At 41.7% G+C, this 20,965-nt stretch overlaps 1 long non-coding RNA gene across 2 annotated transcripts; it reads right to left on the reverse strand.

The window, feature by feature from the left end:
• Positions 1–365: 365 nt before the first annotated feature.
• LOC110129024 (uncharacterized) lies at positions 366–9,380 on the reverse strand. 2 transcript variants are annotated; one of them, XR_002311360.2, is made up of 3 exons: positions 9,111–9,375; positions 4,949–5,145; positions 366–3,818 (listed from the first exon to the last, which is right to left on the reverse strand). It is a non-coding gene; the product is annotated as an uncharacterized lncRNA (long non-coding RNA). The 2 variants fall into 2 exon arrangements; XR_011484281.1 differs by lacking the exon at positions 366–3,818 and having other exon boundaries at positions 4,919–5,145; positions 9,111–9,380.
• Positions 9,381–20,965: the final 11,585 nt, after the last annotated feature.

Below are 20,965 nucleotides of genomic sequence, written 5' to 3' on the forward strand. Positions count from 1 at the left end.
AACAGATCACCAGCCCAGGTTGGATGCATGAGACAAGTGCTCAGGGCTGGTGCACCGGGAAGACCCAGAGGGATGGGATGGGGAGGGAGGCAGGAGGGGGATCGGGATGGGGAACACATGTAAATCCATGGCTGATTCATATCAATGTATGGCAAAAACCACTACAATATTGTAAAGTAATTAGCCTCCAACTAATAAAAGTAAATGGAAAAAATAAAATAAAGTAAAATGGATAAAATAAATAAATAAATAAATATAACAGTTTGTACATGTCCATTCCAAACTCCCTATCTATCTCTTCCCCCCACCCTCTCCCCCACCCTCTGACAAACATAAGTTCATTCTCTTAAGTCTGTGAGTCTCTTTCTATTTTATAGTTAAGTTTGTCTGTATCATTTCTTTTTAGATTCCATATATAAGGGATGTCACATGGTATTTCTCCTTCTCTGACTTACTTCGCGCAGTGTGATGATCTCTGGGTCCATCCCTGCTGCTGCAGACTTCAGACAGCATTATCGTGTTCCTTTCAGCAGCTGAGTGTTGTTCCCTATATGTATGCAGCACATGTTCTTTGTCAGCTCCTCTGTCAGTGGGCAGTCGACAGGTTGTTTCCACGTCTCGGCTGCTGTAGACAGTGCTTCCGTGAACACGAGGGTGCATGCATCTCAGGGTTCTTGAGAGAATTAAATGCCCTATATTGCTCAGGGACCAATAAGTGCCTATTTACATGTTCAGCATGTGTGAATTGCTATCATTGGGCACATTCATTTGATTAAAAAATATGGCATGCTAGTTTTGTATATTAAAGGGTGATTTTTTTTTTTCCCCTTTTAGGGCATCTCACTTACTAGGGTGGTAATCCTCAAACTGTGGTTCCAGGCTGCCAGCATTACCACAGCTAGGGACATGTTAGAAAAGCAAATTATCAAGCCTTACCTTGAATATTGGTGAATACGAAATCCTAGAGATGGAGCCCAGCCAAATCTGTTTCAACAAGCCTCCAGTGATTCTGATGTACAAAAGTTTGCAGATGTTGTTTAGTCGCTCAGTCGTGTCTGACTCTTTTGCGGCCTCCTGAACTGTATGGTAGCCCACCAGGCTCCTCTGTTCATGGGATTTCCCAGGCAAGAGTACTGGAGTGGGTTGCCATTTCCTTCTCCGGGGGATCTTCCTGAGATCAAAGCTGCATCTCCTACATTGTCAGGCAGATTCTTTACCACTGGGCCACCAGGGAAGCCCTCGAGAGACATTAGGGTTAGAGAAAAAAATGTGGCCTTTCCCAATTTCACCCAAGGCCAACTCTGCCCAAAAGAAGCTTTTGGAATTAATCCTTAGACACTGATTTTTCTAGAATCAATTCCCACAGCTCCAAAAGGATGCTGCAATCACCTTGTTCTGTGAGCCCGTCTGATCACTAAGATTCTTGATTAATAGTTAATCATTTTGTCTTGACAGCATTTGAAATTATCCATCATTTTATAAGGGTTTCTTCTCGTGTAGAATGAGATGTAACACTGTGATGATCACAGTCATTAGAAGACGCTGCTGGACTTTCTCCAGAGTGAAGCAGGCAGAACATTTGAGTTGCCCCCAAAAGCAAGCTGATTTCTATTTTTTCATAAAAAGCTAATATTTGATCAATTTTTCTAACTGGTGATTATTTGAATCAACCTTGTAAGGCTTTTCTATTTAAGTTTCACATTGTTTGTTAAGTTTCATGAGTAGAAAGTGACCTACGGTGAACTTTCAGATTAAACCTGATTCAGTGCAGGAACAAAACTCTATAGAATGTTTTTGAGCTTTAGTAAGATTAATTTAACATCATTCTCAAAACTGAAAATGAAACTACTATTTTAGAAAAGTCCAAAGAGAGGAAATTAAACTACAGTCCTTTTTATCAATAATTTTTAACAAATGAGAATACTTAAATGATTTAACTGTTTCAGCCTCCATAATTTTTTAAAGTCATCTAACTTCCCCAATATCTCATAAGTAAAGGATGTGCCTGCAATGCAGGAGATGCCGAAGACAAGGGTTCGATCCCTGGGTTGGGAAGATCCACTGGAGCAGGAACTGGCAACCCACTCCAGAATTTTTGCCTGAAAAATTTCATGCACAGAGGAGCCTGGAAACCTACAGTCCAAGGGATTGTAGAGTTGGCTACAACTGAGCCACTGGGCAAAACTTCCCTAAGTCTCTTTCTTTAATCTATAAGACTAAAGGGTTATATAAGTAGATTTTTCATTTCTTCATAGCCATGAGTAAAGAACAGTGCAATGAATACATTGAAAACTATTATTTATAGTGAGGAATAGAATGTTTTATTCCTTTGGGAGTCTTTCTGAAGTAGATTCTGTTCTAACTAGATAAAAATTTTGAACAAGGTCCTTTATTTTTATTTTAGGGAATTGTTCCATGTGATTATTAAAGCTCTCATGACTGAAACCTGTAGGACACACTGGCAGACTGGAAATTCAGGCAAGAATTGATGCTACCACATCGTCTGGATTATGCAAGCAGCAGGCTATAAACTCAGGGAGGATTTCTATGATATAGTTTTTAGGAGAATTCCTCCCTCTCTGGGAAACCTGCCTTTGTCCTTAAGTCATTTAACTGATTAGGTGAGGCCCACCTACATTATAAAGAGTGATCTTCTTTACTCAAAGTTTGCTGATTTAAATCTTAGTCACATTTTAAAAATACCTTCACATCAGCATCCGCAGTAGTTTTTGGCCAAACCACTGGACACTGTAGTCTATCCAAGTTGACACATAACATTAAACATCACAGTATAAGATCACACTTCAGGAAAAATATAGATCCTATGAGAAAGTATAGATGAAGCTGAGGCTTCAATCTTTAGACTGAGAAAGAAATACTAATGAAAAGCTTGAAAAATCCACTATAGGTAACAGTTGTATGTCCCAGGAAGGCTGCTAGTGGCAGAGGATGAAGGAATGATAAACCTGGATCAGACTTGGAAGAATTAGGAAGGTTTATAATTTTTTTAGGCACAAATGTCAAGACCAATGTTATAATCTTCTGAAGGTTAAGCATTATTTAACCTTTGCTTCTCAAAAGCTAGATGCAACTCAAGAGTTCTAGAAGGTGAAGAGGGTGTGGGAAGAATCAGTGATTGATTTAAAGAGTGTGAAATAAGTACTCTTGTTGCTTATTTCAGCACTAGGAGCAGTGCTGAAATAAGCAAAAAGAAAGTGAAAGTGAAAGGTCACTCAGTCATGTCCGACTCTTTGTGACCCCATGGACTATACAGTCTGTGGAATTCCCCCGGCCAGGATGGTGGAGTGGGTAGCCTTTCCCTTCTCCAGGGGATCTTCCCAACCCAGGGATCGAACCCAGGTCTCCCACATTGCAGGCAGATTCTTTACCAGCTGAGCCACAAGGGAAGCCCAAAATAAGCAAAGATATTAATGTTTACCTTTAATGTTCTATATGTTCTGCTCTTTGTGAGTAAAAGCTAATGAATACAAGGGGGAAGGACAACACAGAAGCTGATTCTAGTGCCCAGTTGCTGCCCAGGGACTAGAACCAAGACTGATGAGTCAGCTGTTGGGGAGAAGAAGCCAAAAGTAACATTTTCAAGCTGATGTAATTTCAGAAACATGCTCTGCATCATATACACTATCTTATTTAGTTCAAACAGCTTCTTACAGGTTTTTACAGATGAGAAACTTGAATTTCAAATGCTTTAGGTAAGTTACCTAAAGTCATATAGCATTTTAGTAGTAGATCCACAGTTCAGATCCAGGTCTCTCTGACTTGAAAACTCGTTGTCTCTATGCTTCATCGCTCTGCCTCTGGAAAAGAGGAAGGGAACAGAAGTCATGAGGGAAGGTGCTGTGTCAAATTTTCCCAGTCTGCTTCTGTCCACAGGGGTCCTCTCAATTCTGAATCCCTCCTTCCTGGGCATGCCTGATTCTCATAAACTCGTAGACTAGCTCAGCCTCATTGCCCCATCTTCTTGTGAATAGGTGGGAGTATCCCAGAAAGCCTGGGGCCTGGGATCTTGGGAGCCAAGATTTGGTGTGGGGAAAGAGCAAGGCTGGCCTATGAGCTGCAGAGCTTGAAGGCAGACACATCTGAAAGTCAGTTCTCAGGTCAGGAAATCTAGGTATCAGTCGAACCAAGGTGTCAATCCAATGGAATGAGGAGGCACCCAGGTCTGAGGCTGCAGGAAGGAAATGAGGCTTGTCAAGCCAGAGCAAGAGACAGAACAGAGGAGAGAGGGCATTCTCTTTTTGATAAGGCTCCTAAGATAGTGAAAATCCACTAAATAGAATCATATAGGCCCAATATTTAAGGTATTGGCTCCCTGGTCACTTATAAGCTGTCTGATCTTTGGCAAGACTGTTTCTTCATGTGTACAATGGACTTAAGGTTGAAAACTAATGCATATAAAATATCTAATATATTAGATATATATATATATAATATAATATCTGTATTCATAAGTGCTCACTAAAATTGCCTCTGTTTTTGTTAATTATTGTCAACCTTACTGAGAAGGGGCTTCCTAGGTGGCCCAGTGGCAAAGAATCTACTTGCAGTACAGAAGACATAGGTTCGATCCCTGGGTCAGGAAGATACCCTGGAGGAGGAAATGGCAACCTACTCCAGTTTTTATGCCTGGAAGACTCCATGGACAGAGGGACCTGCTGGGCTACAGCCCATGGGATCACAAAGAGTCGGAGACGATTGAGTGACTGGGCGCATACGCGCTGGTTAGAAGACAGCTGTAAGGGGGATGATGGGGTTAATGCTGTGTGAACCACACTGACACCACATTCTCCCAAGGATTCTGGGAAGTATCCTCTTGCCCCGTCTCCCTGAGATGCCGAAAGCTCAGCATCTCTGCACACTGGAGCCTAGTTGAAGCTCAAAGAGACAGCTTTGGGCGAAGTAGGAAAGAGGAGCTTTATTGCTTTACCAGGCATAGGGAGTCACATTGGGCTGGTGCCTGCAAAACTATGTGTCCCAATTTGCTAAAACAGTAGGAAATTTTTATTGTAATTGATCAAAGAAGGCGTGGTCAGCTCGTGGATGTTCTTCTGATGGGTTAGTGGTGAGATCCATAGGAGTGAGCATCATCAATCTTCAGGTCCAGCTGGTCTGGGGTCTGCATGCCTGTGGGCAGCAAGCGTACCATCGTTAATCACTACCTTCTCCCACCTGGAAGTGGTTTCAGTATCTGCAGAATAACTCAAAGATACTGCTGTGTGACCAGATGGTTGGATGGCATCATCGACTCAATGGACATGAGTCTCAGCAAACTCTGGGAGACAGTGAAGGACAGAGGAAGCCTGGCGTGCTGCAGTGAATGGGGTCGCAAAGAGTAGGAAACCTCTGAGCGACTAAATAACAGTATTAGTTGTGTGTATCTGTTATTGGGGAAACAGGACCTTGTCCCAAGGCTGCTCTTGATTGCTGTTTCTCCCTGGTCTCACATCCCCTCCCTTCCCTAATTAACAACAACTTGAATCTGCCCACTGAAACTCAGGGAAGGTCATGGAGGCTGAATAAAGACTGTCTCCTATAATCAGTGAAATAGGGGACACAGAATGGCCTTGTGCCCAGGAGCCCCACCAGGCCCTGTACAATATCACTTATGTTAGAAACAATCAGACCACAGAGGATCCATGACAGGGATCTCACAGGTCCCCAGGTGGGGCACAGGGCTATCGCTACTATTTGTGGAATTTATAGAGCTAAATGGAGGTACCAGCAGGTATATCCTGAAGGAGAACCATGATAGAAGAAATGCCAATTTATCTTCCATCAGAGGAGTTAAAAAGAAGAATCAAGACTTTTACAGTCAAAACCAGGAAACCTGAGGAACCAGGAGAGCTGAGAGTGAAGAGACCAGAGCATATTCAGGAGTCAGCTAAAGGGTTCCGCAAGATGGAGTGCGGGCACTGAGCCTGGCAGAGGGTTTTAGACGTAGACGAGCCAGGCCACCTGAAAGAACTAGATTAGGAGGGACAGAAAAGGGGCAGCTGCTAAACTCTAGCATGACCTCCTGAGAGCACGGTGTTCTTCCGGAATCAGGAGCCTGAATGCACTTGTTGGATCTAGCTCTGCCACGCAAGATCCCCCAGTCCTGGAAGTGGAGAGGATTGGTCTTTGGCAACCGTGGCCCTCTTTTCCAGCTCTTAGGAGACTTTCTTCCTGGGGCGGGGGGAGGGGGCAAGCTTATGCTGGTGCTCATCTACCCAAAGTGCGTTCATCGCCCAGGCAGATGAACTAAGAGCTCTTTATCTGGTTTTCTCCCCTTCTTCCCCCTCTTGCTTACTTGCCTCCTGGAAAGGGAGAAAAAAAGAGTCTTAGCCTTGAATGAGTCTTAATCTTGATTTCAGCCTTAGGACTGGCACAGTTTTCTGTCAACACACTGTGCTGCCTTAATGCCCAGGTGGATTTTGAAACGAGCTTAGGAATCACCCTCCTCCTCATATCCTACCAAAATTTATCATTGAAATAAATTCCTCTGAGGTTTTTCAAGTGGTCATTTTGCTGCTCTCATTGGACTGAAGGACAGGAAATACTATCTTCATTTTCTTAAAATTAGGGTACCTCACAGAAGCACCCTTTTATTTCCTCTAACTCCTATTACATTACTAATGTGAGATGGAAAAAAACTATGGTTTTGGCAGTGGGTGATAAGAAGCACTGGCTCAAAAAAAAAAAGAAAGGAAAAAAGAAACACTGGCTCTTTTTCACAAAAGTGGACATTTTTCTATAAAATAATCTTGCTCATTTTCAGAGAATTTCTTTAGAAGATAGACTTTAAATTTGTTTCTCATCTGTGGGGGCAGGGAGGAGAATCAATTTTTCAGTATTTGTATTCAACAGGATAATTTAGAGTCTATGATTGGCTACATTTCTCTAATTTGTAAAGGATTAATTCACTGCTGACCTAAATTCTTTCACAGTAGCAAATCGAGAATTGTTTCCAAGCAACCGAAATTGCTGACATGAGGATTCAGCCTTTCAGCACTTTTCACAAAAGCTGAGAAGTCTGTTCTGCTGGTCAGATGAATGGAAGGTGTGTGATGAGAAGCCTGGGACCTCTGAAAGACCAGCAAAACTGCTTCTAAGACTCCAGAACACAGCCTATGTCTGTACAGTCAGGACCTTGCTTTTTGGTTGGAAAAACATACACGGCTCCACTTACTGAGAAATCCCCAAAAGACTCTATGCTGTTCATATTCTGATTGAACATCAGTAATTGGTATATACAGAGCAGTTTCTACAACAAAAAAACATGCAACTAAATGCATTCAGTCTTAGGAATGGAAATTGTGTTTACTCTTTTCATAACCTGAATTTTCATATATTTGTGGAGCAGATTACATGGGACAAAATAAGCTCAGACCAGTGCTAAACACACAAGAAGTACTCTTGGAGGTGATTTCAGCACTGGGGGTGGAGGCATGAGGTCCCCCTAGTGGCAAATCAGGACAGCCCCACGGATAACAGGCAAGTCTTATGTACTAAGCAAAAACGGATTTTTGAAAAAACTTGAGTGACCTATTTCATTTTACAAATAAGAAAAGGAAGTTATTTGCCCAACTTCAGTGGTGGTCAATTTGAAATCGTAATTCCTCAATACTGAATTCTTCTCTACTTTATAGTGAATAGCATCCTAACCAATTAGAAGTTCTCTAACAACTTCAAGGTTCTTAGTTTGATCTATGGCAAAGCATTAGAGTCAGGTTGATCTGAATTTCTAAGAGAAGACAAAATATAAGTATTTTGTAACAGAAACAAATAAAGGAAACTCAGATGGCTCACTTGTAATTGCCACCTGAAAAGGTACTATTTGAATTTTCATATATTTCAGTGTCTCCCAGACATCTATGTGTGTGTGTTAGTTGCTCAGTCATGTCCAGCTCTTATTACCTCATGGACTATAGCCCCCACAAGGCTCTTCTGTCCATGGGATTCTCCAGGTAAGAATACTTGACTGGGTTGCCATTTCCTTCTCCCCCAAAGGTCTATAAATACACATGAAAGACCTCTAGTAAATTTCTTACATTTTATACATATCAGGTACTTAATATATATAATAGGAATAATACTCATTTAGAGAAGATACTGTTAGAATTTTTAAAATAAATAAGTATAATCCCTGTTGTCTTTTCCTTTTCCCTGAAATTTAAAAAGCATGGTAAGATATGGTATAACAAAGGCTCGATTAAGGCAGTCATGAGGGAACTATTATATATGTGGAGCCAGAGAACAGGAAAAAGAAATTTTCAGAGATGAGACTAGTAGCCCCTAAAAGATTCTATAGCAAAGAAAACGGTAAATGGAGCCAGCGTTCCCAAAGAGGGCCTACCCTTCACAATAGTGTAGGCCACAAAGTTTCTGAGAAGAGAGGCAGAAAATATTCATGAAGAGATAAGAAAAGCCCAATCGCTGAATTTGGTCCTTTTTTACTCTATGCAGCATTGTATCATTGAAAAATTTAAGCAGTGGGTGTATGATGCTATTTGCATTTCAGAAAGAAAGATTGATGAGTAGATTGTACTTACCATCTCCATCTGTGCTAATAGAACTTTGCCCTTACAGAGTATAACCACTGGGTTACAGAATTACTTATAACAAAGGCATAGCTAAGACCCCTAGCTTTATGATTACTGCCTAACTTAAAATCAAAGCTCTATTTGCAGCTTAAATCCCCTCTGTGTCTATAGGATAATAGGCAATCTAAACTTTTCAGAAATTTTGATGTATTAATGGAAAAATAAATTTTCTTCTACTCTTTTTACATGTCTGAGAAGTGACAGAAACTGACAAGGAATTGAAAGGCATACAGTTTAAAATAGTATGCTATTCACACAATTTCAATTAACATCTGACTTATTTTTATTACTTTTAAATACAGAAGAGATAAAATATATGGAAATTGGATAAGCTTATCTTTTCTAGTTTGTAAAGAATAGGAAACGCTTGAGAAAAGGAAACAATTAACATTATCATCAAAGTTATTTTCTGGATTTAGTGTCCAGATTATTAAACAGATAGCAAGAAATGAAGGACAAAAGGACAGAAAAAAAGCAATAAAATAGCTTTGGAAATAGACCATTTACCTTCTTAATACTTTCTTCAGAGTTTGCCCTGTAGGAAATGTCTGTCCCTCTGAGCATTCTTTTAAAAACAAAAATACAGTCATTGGGCTTCTGATAATGGAAGGATTACCCAGCTTGAGGAAGATTTCCTGTCCTTTTCCCCACTGGAATGTATGTCTTTTGTCAACAGGTCCAAGCTCACATCAGGGCTTCATCGCGCAGCCCGGAGTGTGGGTAAGCAGGCCTCTGAAGCCATGACTGCCTGTCGCTGTGGAGCGGAGTCAGCAGATCCAAGGCTGCAGCCCGGGCCCCAGGCCAAGCCTGGCTTAGTGTCTCCCACACTGGATGGTCTATTTTAAACCCAGGCCTAAGTGTGAAGATTCTTTACAGGCTGAGCAAAACAGTAGTTGTGCCACATTTTGTTAGGATTTCTTGGTGACTCTTTTACAACCCTCTCACTTTCAAAACATCTGTATCCTTATGTTGTAGATGTGGCTCTTGTGAACTCATATAACTGAGTTTTATCCAATTCAGAGCTGTTTTTCTTTAAGTTAGATCCTTTAGTCCAGTTATAGTAAATGAAATTATTCGTGTGTTCGTTGTGCATTCATAATAAGTGGCTTCAGTCGTGTCTGACTCTCTGTGACCACATGGACTGTAGCCCACCAGGCTCCTCTGTCCATGGGATTCTCCAGGCAAGAATACTGGAGTGGGTTGCCATTCCCTTCTCCAGGGGATCTTCCCAAACTTGGGATGGAATTCGCATCTCCTGCATTGGCAAGCAGGTTCTTTACCACTGGTGCCTAGGAAGTTACTCATACATGGGTTTAAATCCACATAAATCTTATTATGTGCTTACTGTTCGTCATGCCAAATTTAGGCTCCTTTGTCTCTTTCATCTTGCCTTCTATGGAACTGATTACCTTTGGCAATTCCAGTTCCTTCCCCTCTACCAGCATTTCCCTCATAGCTCAGTTGGTAAAGAATCTGCCTGCAATGCAGGAGACCCCAGTTCAATTCCTGGGTCAGGAAGATACCCTGGAGAAGGGAAAGGCTACCCACTCCAGTGTTCTGGCCTGGAGAATTCAGACTGGTGTACAGTCCCTGGAATAGCAAAGAGTTGACAGGACTGAGTGACTTTCACTTTCATTTCACTTTCACTTTCCCTTCTACCAGTTTAGGGGTTATATGCTCCATATCTATGCTTTTTATGATTACTCTTTAGCATACATCTTTAATTTATTAAAGGCTATTATTAATTGACATATTTCCGCCACAAGAAAATGCAGAGCATACAACACTTTAACTATCATTCCACTTGATGGATAACATATCATTGTTATTGTCATTAATTATACATGTAATAGAATGTATTATAGATTAATGTTTTATATACCTATGCATGTATATATATAAATATATATTCTACAAAGTTTCATATGTTATTTTAATGTCATTTTTCATTTAAATTTACCCACCATTCTTATTCATTTGATCTTTTTCCTTCCTATATTTCTGAGCTTTCTCTTGGTATAATGTTCCTACATTATTCTTCTGCTACATGTTTAGAAATTCTAATATAGTGGATCTACTGAAGATGAACTCTCTTGTATTTCATAGCTTTGTTGTCTTACCACGTGTTTATTTTGCCTACATTCATGAGGGGTATTTGCACTGGGAACAGGTCTCTAGACTATCAATTACTTTGTTTCAGTGTGGTAAAGATATAATTCCCCTGCTTTGTGCTTCCAGGGTTCTACATTGGAGAAGTTAGCTGTCAGTTTTATTGCCCCTTCAAAGGTAATTTGGCCGATTTTAAGATTTTTCTCTTCATTTGGGGTTTTCCAAAATTTTTATGTACCTGTGTTATCTACTGGTATGTGTGTATATAAACAGATGGTTGATGGATGGAAGGAAGAAAGGGAGGAAGCAAAGAGAGATGGAAGGAAGAGAGAAAGAGAGAAAAAAGAAAGAATTTTGAATGTTACTAAACAGATCTTTTCACACTCCAGATGCACTACTGCTTTTTTGCACTATCCTTTTGCCACCGTTTAAGTAGAAAGTACTCAGAGAGTAAGAGGTACTTTATTTACTGCCCTTCTAAGGGAGGACATATGCCGCTTAGAGCACAGAGTTGGAATGTTGACACTGAATTCCAAAAAGGCTCTTACAACTCACGGAGGCGAGAACAACCTTGAAACCAGAGGTTTTCACTGAAGGCTGAGATCTTTAAGAGACAAAGGACTTTGTGAATTTAAAATCAAAGTTAAAAGTTTAAATAAATTTGAGAAAAATCATTAAGATTGTAAGGCAAGTTTTCTTTGTACAAGATGAGGAGATAAAATAATTTATCAGGGAAGCACTTCTTGTTCATGAATACAGAAAATAGGGAAAAACAGTAAATGATTTACAGTTTGTGGGCAGAGAGTTCACTGTCTTCAGTCCCTAACTCTAGAGCAAATCCTTTCAAAGGGAAATGATAGAATCCCCAGATAAGTTCTGGAGGACACCTTTAGAGAGGATGTTTGTCTCATTTCCCAGGCAGAAAGCCCTGTAGAGAAGCTGTTTGCTTGGTCCAGGTAACTATGGAAGAGCAGAATAGTCTGAGTGGCCAAACTTGACAAATGGACCTAAAGCATCAGCAGAATTCAAGCCTTCACAGAGTCGTAGAGAAAGGTTTTCTGTGTCCCAGGAGAGCAGTACAAAGACTGAAATTAGGCAGACTGGAAGATGTGGGCCTGTTGACCAGTGGCCATGGTAAACCCAGGAGGACCTCAGCAGAGCCCCTGTATACAAGCATACAATCAAACACCAGTGCTGAAAGCCTAAAAGGTGTTGAACACCCACACAGGACAGAAGATGGAAGTGGACCAGATGTCTCTACCCAACACCAGGACAGTGCCTCCACTCACTGCCTCTCACCACTGCGGAGTTTAGATCATCCACCAGAAAGGTGGAAAAGTGAAAAAAATAAAACCAGGAAGGAAATCCCAGTAACAGACTGAATATTTTCCTAAAGAAGGTCAAGCCCACATCACTAATTGTTATTTAGTCAGTCAGTGGTGTCCAACCCTTTTGTGACCCCATGCACTCTAGCTCACCAGGCTCCTCTGTCCATGGGATTTCCGCAAGAACGCTGGAGTGAGTTGCTATTTCCTTCTCCAGAGGATCTTCCCAACCCAGGGATGGAAGCTGCATCTGCTTCACTGGCAGATGAATTACTTACTGCTGAGACACCAGGGAAGCACTACAAGCCCATATAAGAACATATAATACAGCCGAATGGACCGAAATAACCATAGGTAAGCAAACTACCTCTGGAGAAGGCAATGGCACCCCACTCCAATACTCTTGCCTGGAAAATCCCATGGACGGAGGAGCCTGGTGGGCTGCAGTCGATAGGGTCGAGAAGAGTCGGACATGACTGAGAGACCTCACTATCACTTTTCCCTTTCATGCATTGGGGAAGGAAATGGCAACCCACTCCAGTGTTCTTGCCTGGAGAATCCCAGGGACGGAGTCGCACAGAATTGGACACGACTGAAGTGACTTAGCAAGCATACTACCTCAACAACATTTAAAGGAACTACCCCAACACAACATTTGCCATCGTTAGCTTTTAAATAGGTGCAATGAGTGAACCATGAAAAGTCAGCGTTACCCAAAGGTATCCCCTGTAGATGAACACAAGGAGTCAGGAGGTGGTCCGTTGGCATTATGCAGTCATAAACATTCATTGGTGATGAAGAGGAAAGAGTAGCTGGATTCAGGTTTGCACCATGTCAAAGCGTTATGAGAGGAACAGTTACCAGAAGCACTTCACAGGGAGTGAGGTGGCTGACTGAGAAATATGATGACAGTGTAAGAGCGCGTCTACTGTCTGAGGGGCAGAAATGGTCACGGGGCCCCATAAGTTTCCCTGGTGGTCTTAGCCAGAGAGGCGGTGGACTCAGTGGCTCAAAGGCGGCAGATCCCCACGACACAGAACCCGCGTGCTGACTGTTAGGCCGCACACGTCCATGCTGGGCCCCATGTGTTAGGTGAGTACTCCAAGGTCGTTCTCTTCCTTTTCACAGGCATCTGATAATTGGGCTGCCCAGGAGCAGGTGGGCCCATCAAACTCCCCTTTAAAGTTTTAAAGGCTCTGTCATCCAATTCTTCCCCTTAGATTGGGTCAAGGCTGTTGTTGTTTAGTAGAACCCACAGAGTTTTGGCTGCAAGAGAGATATTTGGATTCCAGTTTGGGGGATTAACCAACTCTCTTAAGAAAACCTTGCAGCGGTCAGTTAGCTTTGTATTTGGGAACACTTGGGGCACTTATGAAGTCCATCTGAACCTAGTTGTAGCCCTTCTTCTGATGTCAGATGCCCTAAATATTAAACCAGGATCTGGGCAATTTTTGCGGGGAAACTTACGTCCCTTTAAGGTTAAAACCCTTAGCATGTGGCTGCTGTCTTCTTGTGAAGAGGCTTGAGAAAGGAAGCAAAGAATCAAATTATCCACATATTGCAGCAAAGTAGGACCTCTAGGAACTTATACCATCCAGATCAGCCTTTGGCAGTTTTGCGAAATAAGGAGGACTGTCAGTAAAACCCTGAGGCTTTACCATCCAGGTGAATTGTTTTTCTTCCCAAACAAAGGCAGAAATGTATAGCCAGCTTCACCAACGAGAAAACTAAAGAATACACTGCATAAGTCAATGCAATAAAAATTTGGCTTTCGGCGGAAATTGATGCTAATAAAAAATGAAGGTTAGGAACAACGAGGTGTCAAGGGATAACAATGTTTATTGCTCAGATGTCCTGGACAGAGCTCTACCCTTGGCCTTTAGGCTTTTCATTTGTGAAATAGAAATATTAGAAGGACAAATATGAGGGATAAAGAGGCCTTGAGGTTTGTAATTTTCTAATATGAGTTTTACGTCTTAAAGGGCTTCCTTGGTTTTTCTTGTTGTTCAGTTGCTCAGTCGTGTCTGACTCTTTGCGACCTCATGGACCGCAGCACGCCAGGCCTCCCTGTGCATCACCATCTCCTGGAGCTTACTCAAACTCATGTCCATCGAGTCAGTGATGTCATCTAACCATCTCCTCCTCTGTCATCCCCTTCTCCTCCTTCTTTTAATCTTTCCCAGCATCAGGGTATTTTTTAATGAGTCAGCTCTTCACATCAGCTGGCCAAAGTATTGGAGCTTCAGCTTCAGCATCAGTCCCTCCAATCAATATTCAGGGTTGATTTCCTTTAGGATTGACTGGTTTAACAGCCTTGCTGTCCAAGGGACTCTCGAAAGTCTTCTCCAACACCACAGTTCAAAAGCATCAATTCTTCACTGCTCAGCCTTCTTTATGGTCCAACTCTCACATCCATACATGATTACTGGAAAAACCATAGTTTTGACTAGATGGACCTCTGTCAGCAAAGTAATGTCTCTGCTTTTTAATACACTGCCCAGGTTTGTCGTAGGTTTTCTTCCGTGGATTTATACACTGCATAAGTCAATACAATAAGAAATTCTATTTCAGTGGAAATGGATGTTAATGACAAATGAAGGTTAGGAACAAGGTGTTGAGGGAAAGCGATGTTGTTTATTGCTCAGAGGTCCTGGACAGACCTCCACCCACGGCCTTTAGGTTTGTCATCTGTAAAATAGAAATATTAGTAGGACAAATATGAGGGATAAAGAGGCTTTGAGGTTTGTAATTTTCTATTATGGGTTCTATGTCTTAAAGGATTTCTTTACTTTTCAGTTCAGTTCAGTTCACTCACTCAGTTGTATCCGACTCTTTGTGACCCCATGAATCACAGCATGCCAAGCCTCCCCATCCACCACCAACTCCCGCAGTTTACCCAAACTCATGTCCAAAGAGTTGGTGATGCCATCCAACCATCTCATCCTCTGTCGTCCCCTTCTCCTCCTGCCCCCAATCTCTCCCAGCATCAGGGTCTTTTCCAATGAGTCAACTCTTTGCATGAGGTGGCCAAAGTACTAGAGTTTCAGCTCCAGCATCAGTCCTTCCAATGAACACCCAGGACTGATCTCCTTTAGGATGTACTGGTTGGATCTCCTTGCAGTCCAAGGGACTCTCAAGAGTCTTCTCCAACACCACAGTTCAAAAGCACAATTATTTTGCTTTCGGCTTTCTTCACAGTCCAACTCTCACATCCATACATGACCACTGGAAAAACCATAACCTCGACTAGACAGACCTTTGCTGACAAAGTAATGTCTCTGCTTTTCAATATGCTGTCTAGGTTGGTCATAACTTTCCTTCCAAGGAGTAAGTGTCTTTTAATTTCATGGCTGCAGTCACCATCTGCAGTGATTTGGGAGCACCCAAAAATAAACTCAGCCACTGTTTCCACTGTTTCCCCATCTATTTCCCATGAAGTGATGGGACTGGATGCCATGATTTTAGTTTTCTGAATGTTAAGCTTTAAGCCAACTTTGTCACTCTCCTCTTTCAAGAGGCTCTTTAGTTCTTCTTCACTTTCTGCCATAAGGGTGGTGTCATCTGCATATCTGAGGTTATTGATATTTCTCCCGGGAATCTTGATTCCAGCTTGTGCTTCCTCCAGCCCAGCATTTCTCATGATGTGCTCTGCATATAAGTTAAATAAGCAGGGTGACAATATACAGACTTGATGTACTCCTTTTCCTGTTTGGAACCAGCCTATTGTTCCATGTCCAGTTCTAACTGTTGCTTCCTGACCTGCATACAGGTTTCTCAAGAGGCAGGTCAGGTGGTCTGGGATTCCCATCTCTTTCAGAATTTTCCACAGTTTATTGTGATCCACACAGTCAAAGGCTTTGACATAGTCAATAAAGCAGAAATAGATGTTTTTCTGGAACTCTCTTTCTTTTTCAATGATCCAGCTTTTACTTTTAGAATATTGATTAATACTGGGAAGAGGTTTTGAAGGACCTACTTACATTTTGATAGAAGGTGCACTGTGAATTTTTCCAATTTCAGCTGTAGACTTTACCCATAAAGAGGGTGATAGCTGATTTCATAGGGAGAAGTGATCGGTTTTTCCAGAGTCATCAGTACCATGAAAGATAAATAAAATATACCAAAGGTTTATTTAATTCACCTGATTAATTATTTTGACTGTTGAATTCTAGAATGATTTCCCCCTTTGGGGAGAAAGAAGTCTTGACCTCATAAATGGACAGGGACAGAGGAACTAAGGAGAAAGGGGTATGTATATCTCTCAAGGAGCCCCAGCAAAAGAGAATAGGTTTAGACATGGGTACGTCTTGAGGTTTATTAGAGGTCTCCACTGTTTAAACTGTTTTAGTGCTTCAAGGCAGGGACTCATTCACAGTAGTGAGGTTGAGCACCGAGAGTGTGGCTCTGGTGTTAATTAGGATGGGAAGAGGTGCACCCCCAGTTTGGAGACGTGTTTCTCCAAGCCCATTAAGAGGGAGATTGGGAAGAGACCCTGCAGTTCCTCAGAGCCCTGACATTGAGAATTGGGAGGGTGCTGGAAAGGATGGCTGGAAGGCCAAAGGCACCTAGAATGATTAAATTTGTAACAGTCTCTTTTCCAGTGCCCTGAACTCTTGGCAATAATAGCAGAAGCTAGGGAGGTTTTAGTTTCATTTGGGGGCCTTCATTTGCTGCAGTTGAAGAAGTTAAGAATTTTAGCAGTCTTTCTTTTAGGTGACTCATCCAGAGTGCGAGGAAGCACTGGTTTGCTATATTAACTCCTTCTGGAGTGGACACAGCTTTCCATTCCATCCTCGCCCTCTTTACTAGGAGGGACAGGTCCTGGTGCAGCCCATTGATAAACATGGAATTGAAAGATACCTGGGTGAAATCAACAACTGAAGGAAGACCAACCCAAATTTTGTTTAAAAGAATCTGAGGTCAATTGTAATAGTCATGATGAACAGTTTCATCAGATTTTTGTGGGCAAGACTGAATTTTATTCCAACCAACAGGCTTTGGAAAAGCTCTAGGATTGCTTGATGAAGTTCCCTAGCAACTGCCCAAGCATGATAATAAAATAAGTTAGTGGGTTGTAATTCTAGAGACTTTTCAGGATTTTCCCAACTAGCTGTTTTCAGCCAATGCTGGGCCTGGCCTTCACCAACAAGCGTATGAACTAACTGGTGTAAGTCAGAGAAACCAGATCGAGATGTTTGAATGACTATATTAAGTTCCTCAGCGAGTTTGTGAGAATCTCTGGTTACCTTGGGGAAATCTTTGACCGCACTTGCAAATCTGCTTTAGTCCTGGGAATGTAAGTTAAGGGTTTAATTTCTGGCATGTTTTGATGAGTTCAGAGGAAAAGGGAGTGGGAAGAATTTCCAGGAAAAGGAAGCTATAGGGAGAAAGTTAGCATGAGGGCTCTGAGGGTATAGAGAAGGCACAGGCAGCGTCGAAGGGAGACACACGAGACTAAAGAACTCAAGGGAGAAGAGCCCGAGGCTTCAGGAGCCACTTTACCTTTCTTTAGGCATCTGCTTACCTCAGCTCACCTCAAAACCTTATTTTCAGAGAGGCAGTTTTAGGTTCCTGATAATGTTTGGAAGCTTCGAAATACCCATTGAAACAGGCATATCATTCAGTTTTGGAAATTTTAGGACTAATCCAATTCAGTTTAAAAAAATTAAGTTCGGGGATTTCAGAAGTTCCCCATGATGGCCGTTGATGTAAGCTGCCTTTGGTCAGGTTGGGCCTTTGTTAGAAAAGTGCAGGAGGCAATACCACAGGCTTCTCTTGTTAACTTTTTATTTTGTCAGTTCAGTTCAGTCACTCAGTCTGTCTGACTCTCTGCCAGGCTTCCCTGTCCATCACCAACTCCCGGAGCTTGCTTTTTTATTTTATATTGGAGCATTGTTGATTAACAATGTTGTGTCGGTTTCAGGTGTAAACGAAGTGATATACACACATCTATTCATCTTCAGATTCTTTTCCCAGTTAGGTTGTTTCAGAGTATTGAGCAGAGTTCCCTGGGCTGCACAGAAGGCCCTTGTTGGTTATCCACCTGAAATATAACAGCGTAAACACGTCAGTCCCAAACGCCCTAACTCTCCTTTCCTCCACCTTCCACTCCTAATCATAAATTCCTTCTCCAAGTCTGAGTCTCTTTCTGTTTTGTAAATAAGTTTATTTGTATCATTTTTAAACATAAAGTTGGCCAAAATCCCTCTGAGGGATGCCCTCAAAATGTTTACATAACTGAGAACTCATTTCTCCAGGATTTTTCTCTAAAGTAAAATATCAATCTTCAAACCACTTTAACAGTTTGAAGCTCACACAACTCAGTTAAATAGTCTGTGGCTCAAATAGCTTCAGGTCTAATAGTAGCTAGTTCTAAGGGGACAGCTTGGTCCTGGAGTAGTCAGGCAAAGTTCCCATAGAATATCCCCTATTCCAAACACAAGGACCAAAGGCTGAGCTGGTACAGTTTTAGTGAAACAACCCCTGTTGCCAAAATACTCAGCTAAAGCCTTCTCATCCAGTTTCATTTGAAACAGTGTGATCTCGGAATCAGGCTGGTATCAAACAAGTATTCACGTACGGAATAAGGCCTTAAACAAAAAGGATGAAACCTTAAAATAGGTCCCAGATAAAGCCTGGAGATCTTCAAATGCAGAGGACATGATCTTGGATCCAGGAGAGAGAGAGCTTCAGACTCCAGGGTTGCTGAGAAAAGCTGTGAGTTTGATGGACTCAGCTGTGGATACCACAATTATTTGCTCACCAGCCTCCAGGGGTCTTCCCTGGACCCTGTATGAACCACAAAGATGTTGCCATAAACAGACTGCTAGTTATTTCTAAATAACTAGTGCTAAGGAAACAGAGTCCCTGGCTTTTCACTGGCTGAGTCCTTGCCAGAAAATCAGAGGAGTCTCTCTTCTCCCTGCTGTGTTCTGCTGTCATTGCAGTGTGCACGCCTCTTCTGGTCTCCTGACTATTCAGTTGAGCTTTCTGTTTATTGATTTTTTTTAACTAAAGCTGTTTTCTCTACTACCTACACCAGGTACAGTGATGATATTCAATAAATATTTGTGGAATTTGCATTTCTTAATGTCAACTAGATATAATCTCCAGTTGAAAATTATTGACATTATAGAAAAATTAAATCATTTATACAGCCATTTAATAAATATTTCTAAATTCCAGAGATGATATGATGTGCCATCTCTGTGTTGCTTTGCGTATTTCAAAGTGCCAGATACTTAGAAAACAAACTAAAAATATCATTTAACTAAAATCCACCCTCATAGCCACCTTCTCTTGACTTTTTCAATAACATTTCTTTATGCCTCTATAATGACTTAAAAGCCTATATACATTTCTCAATTCTTTTCCACAACAACTTTGGGTGTTTAAGTGACTTCCCTTATTCTTAATGTTATTTTTATTCATTGTACTATTGTATCTCTACCATAAGAGGGTAACAGAGATAGGATCAGTCCAGTTCAGTCACCCAGTCGTGTCCGACTCTTTGCGACCCCATGCAACACAGCACGCCAGGCCTCCCTGTCCATCACCAACTCCCAGAGTCCACCCAAACCCATGTCCATCAAGTTGATGATGCCATCCAACCATCTCATCCTCTGTCGTCCCCTTCTCCTCCTGCCCTCAATCTTTCCCAGCATCAGGGTCTTTTCCAATGAGTCAGCTCTTCACATGAGGTGGCCAAAATATTGGAGTTTCAACTTCAACATCAGTCCTTCCAATGAACACCCAGGACTGATTTCCTTTAGGATGGACTAGTTGGATCTCCTTGCAGTCCAAGGGACTCAAAAGTCTTCTCCAACACCACAGTTCAAAAGCATCAATTCTTCGGCACTCAGCTTTCTTTATGGTCCAACACTCACATCCATACACGACCACTGGAAAAACCATAGCCTTGACAAGACAGACCTTTGTTAACAAAGTAATGTCTCTGCTTTTTCATATGCTGTCTAGGTTGGTCATAACTTTCCTTCCAAGGAGTAAGTGTCTTTTAATTTCATGGCTGCAATCACCATCTGCAGTGATTTTGGAGGCCCCAAAAATAAACTCAGCCACTGTTTCCACTGTTTGCCCATCTATCTGCCATGAAGTGATGGGGCTGGATGCCATGATATTAGTTTTCTGAATGTTAAGCTTTAAGCCAACTTTGTCACTTTCCTCTTTCACTTTGATCAAGAGGCTCTTTAGTTCTTCTTCACTTTCTGCCATAAGGGTGGTGTCATCTGCATATCTGAGGTTATTGATATTTCTCCTGGGAATCTTGATTCCAGCTTGTGCTTCCTCCAGCCCAGCATTTCTCATGATGTACTCTGTATATAAGTTAAATAAGCAGGGTGACAATATACAGCCTTGACGTACTCCTTTTCCTGTTTGGAATCAGTCTGTTGTTCCATGTCCAGTTCTAACTGTTGCTTCCTGACCTGCATACAGGTTTCTCAAGAGGCAGGTCAGGTGGTCTGGGATTCCCATCTCTTTCAGAATTTTCCATAGTTCATTGTGATCCACACAGTCAAAGGCTTTGGCATAGTCAATAAAGCAGAAATAGATGTTTTTCTGGAACTCTCTTTCTTTTTCAATGATCTATCGGATGTTGGCAATTTGATCTCTGGTTCCTCTGCCTTTTCTAAAACCAACGTGAACATCTGGAAGTTCACATTTCACGTATTGCTTGGAGAATTTTAAACATTACTTTCCTAGCGTGTGAGATGAGTTTACTAGCAATTACTAGTAAATTTTTTTTTAGATACTAGATTACTTTACTAGCAATTGTGTGGTAGCTAGAGCATTCTTTGGCATTGCCTTTCTTTGGGATTGGAATGAAAACTGACCTTTTCCAGTCCTGTGGCCACTGCTGAGTTTTCCATATTTGCTGGCATATTGAGTGCAGCACTTTCACAGCATCAT

The sequence above is a fragment of the Odocoileus virginianus genome, chromosome 28 (genome assembly GCF_023699985.2).
Source record: "Odocoileus virginianus isolate 20LAN1187 ecotype Illinois chromosome 28, Ovbor_1.2, whole genome shotgun sequence".
NCBI lineage: Eukaryota > Metazoa > Chordata > Mammalia > Artiodactyla > Cervidae > Odocoileus > Odocoileus virginianus.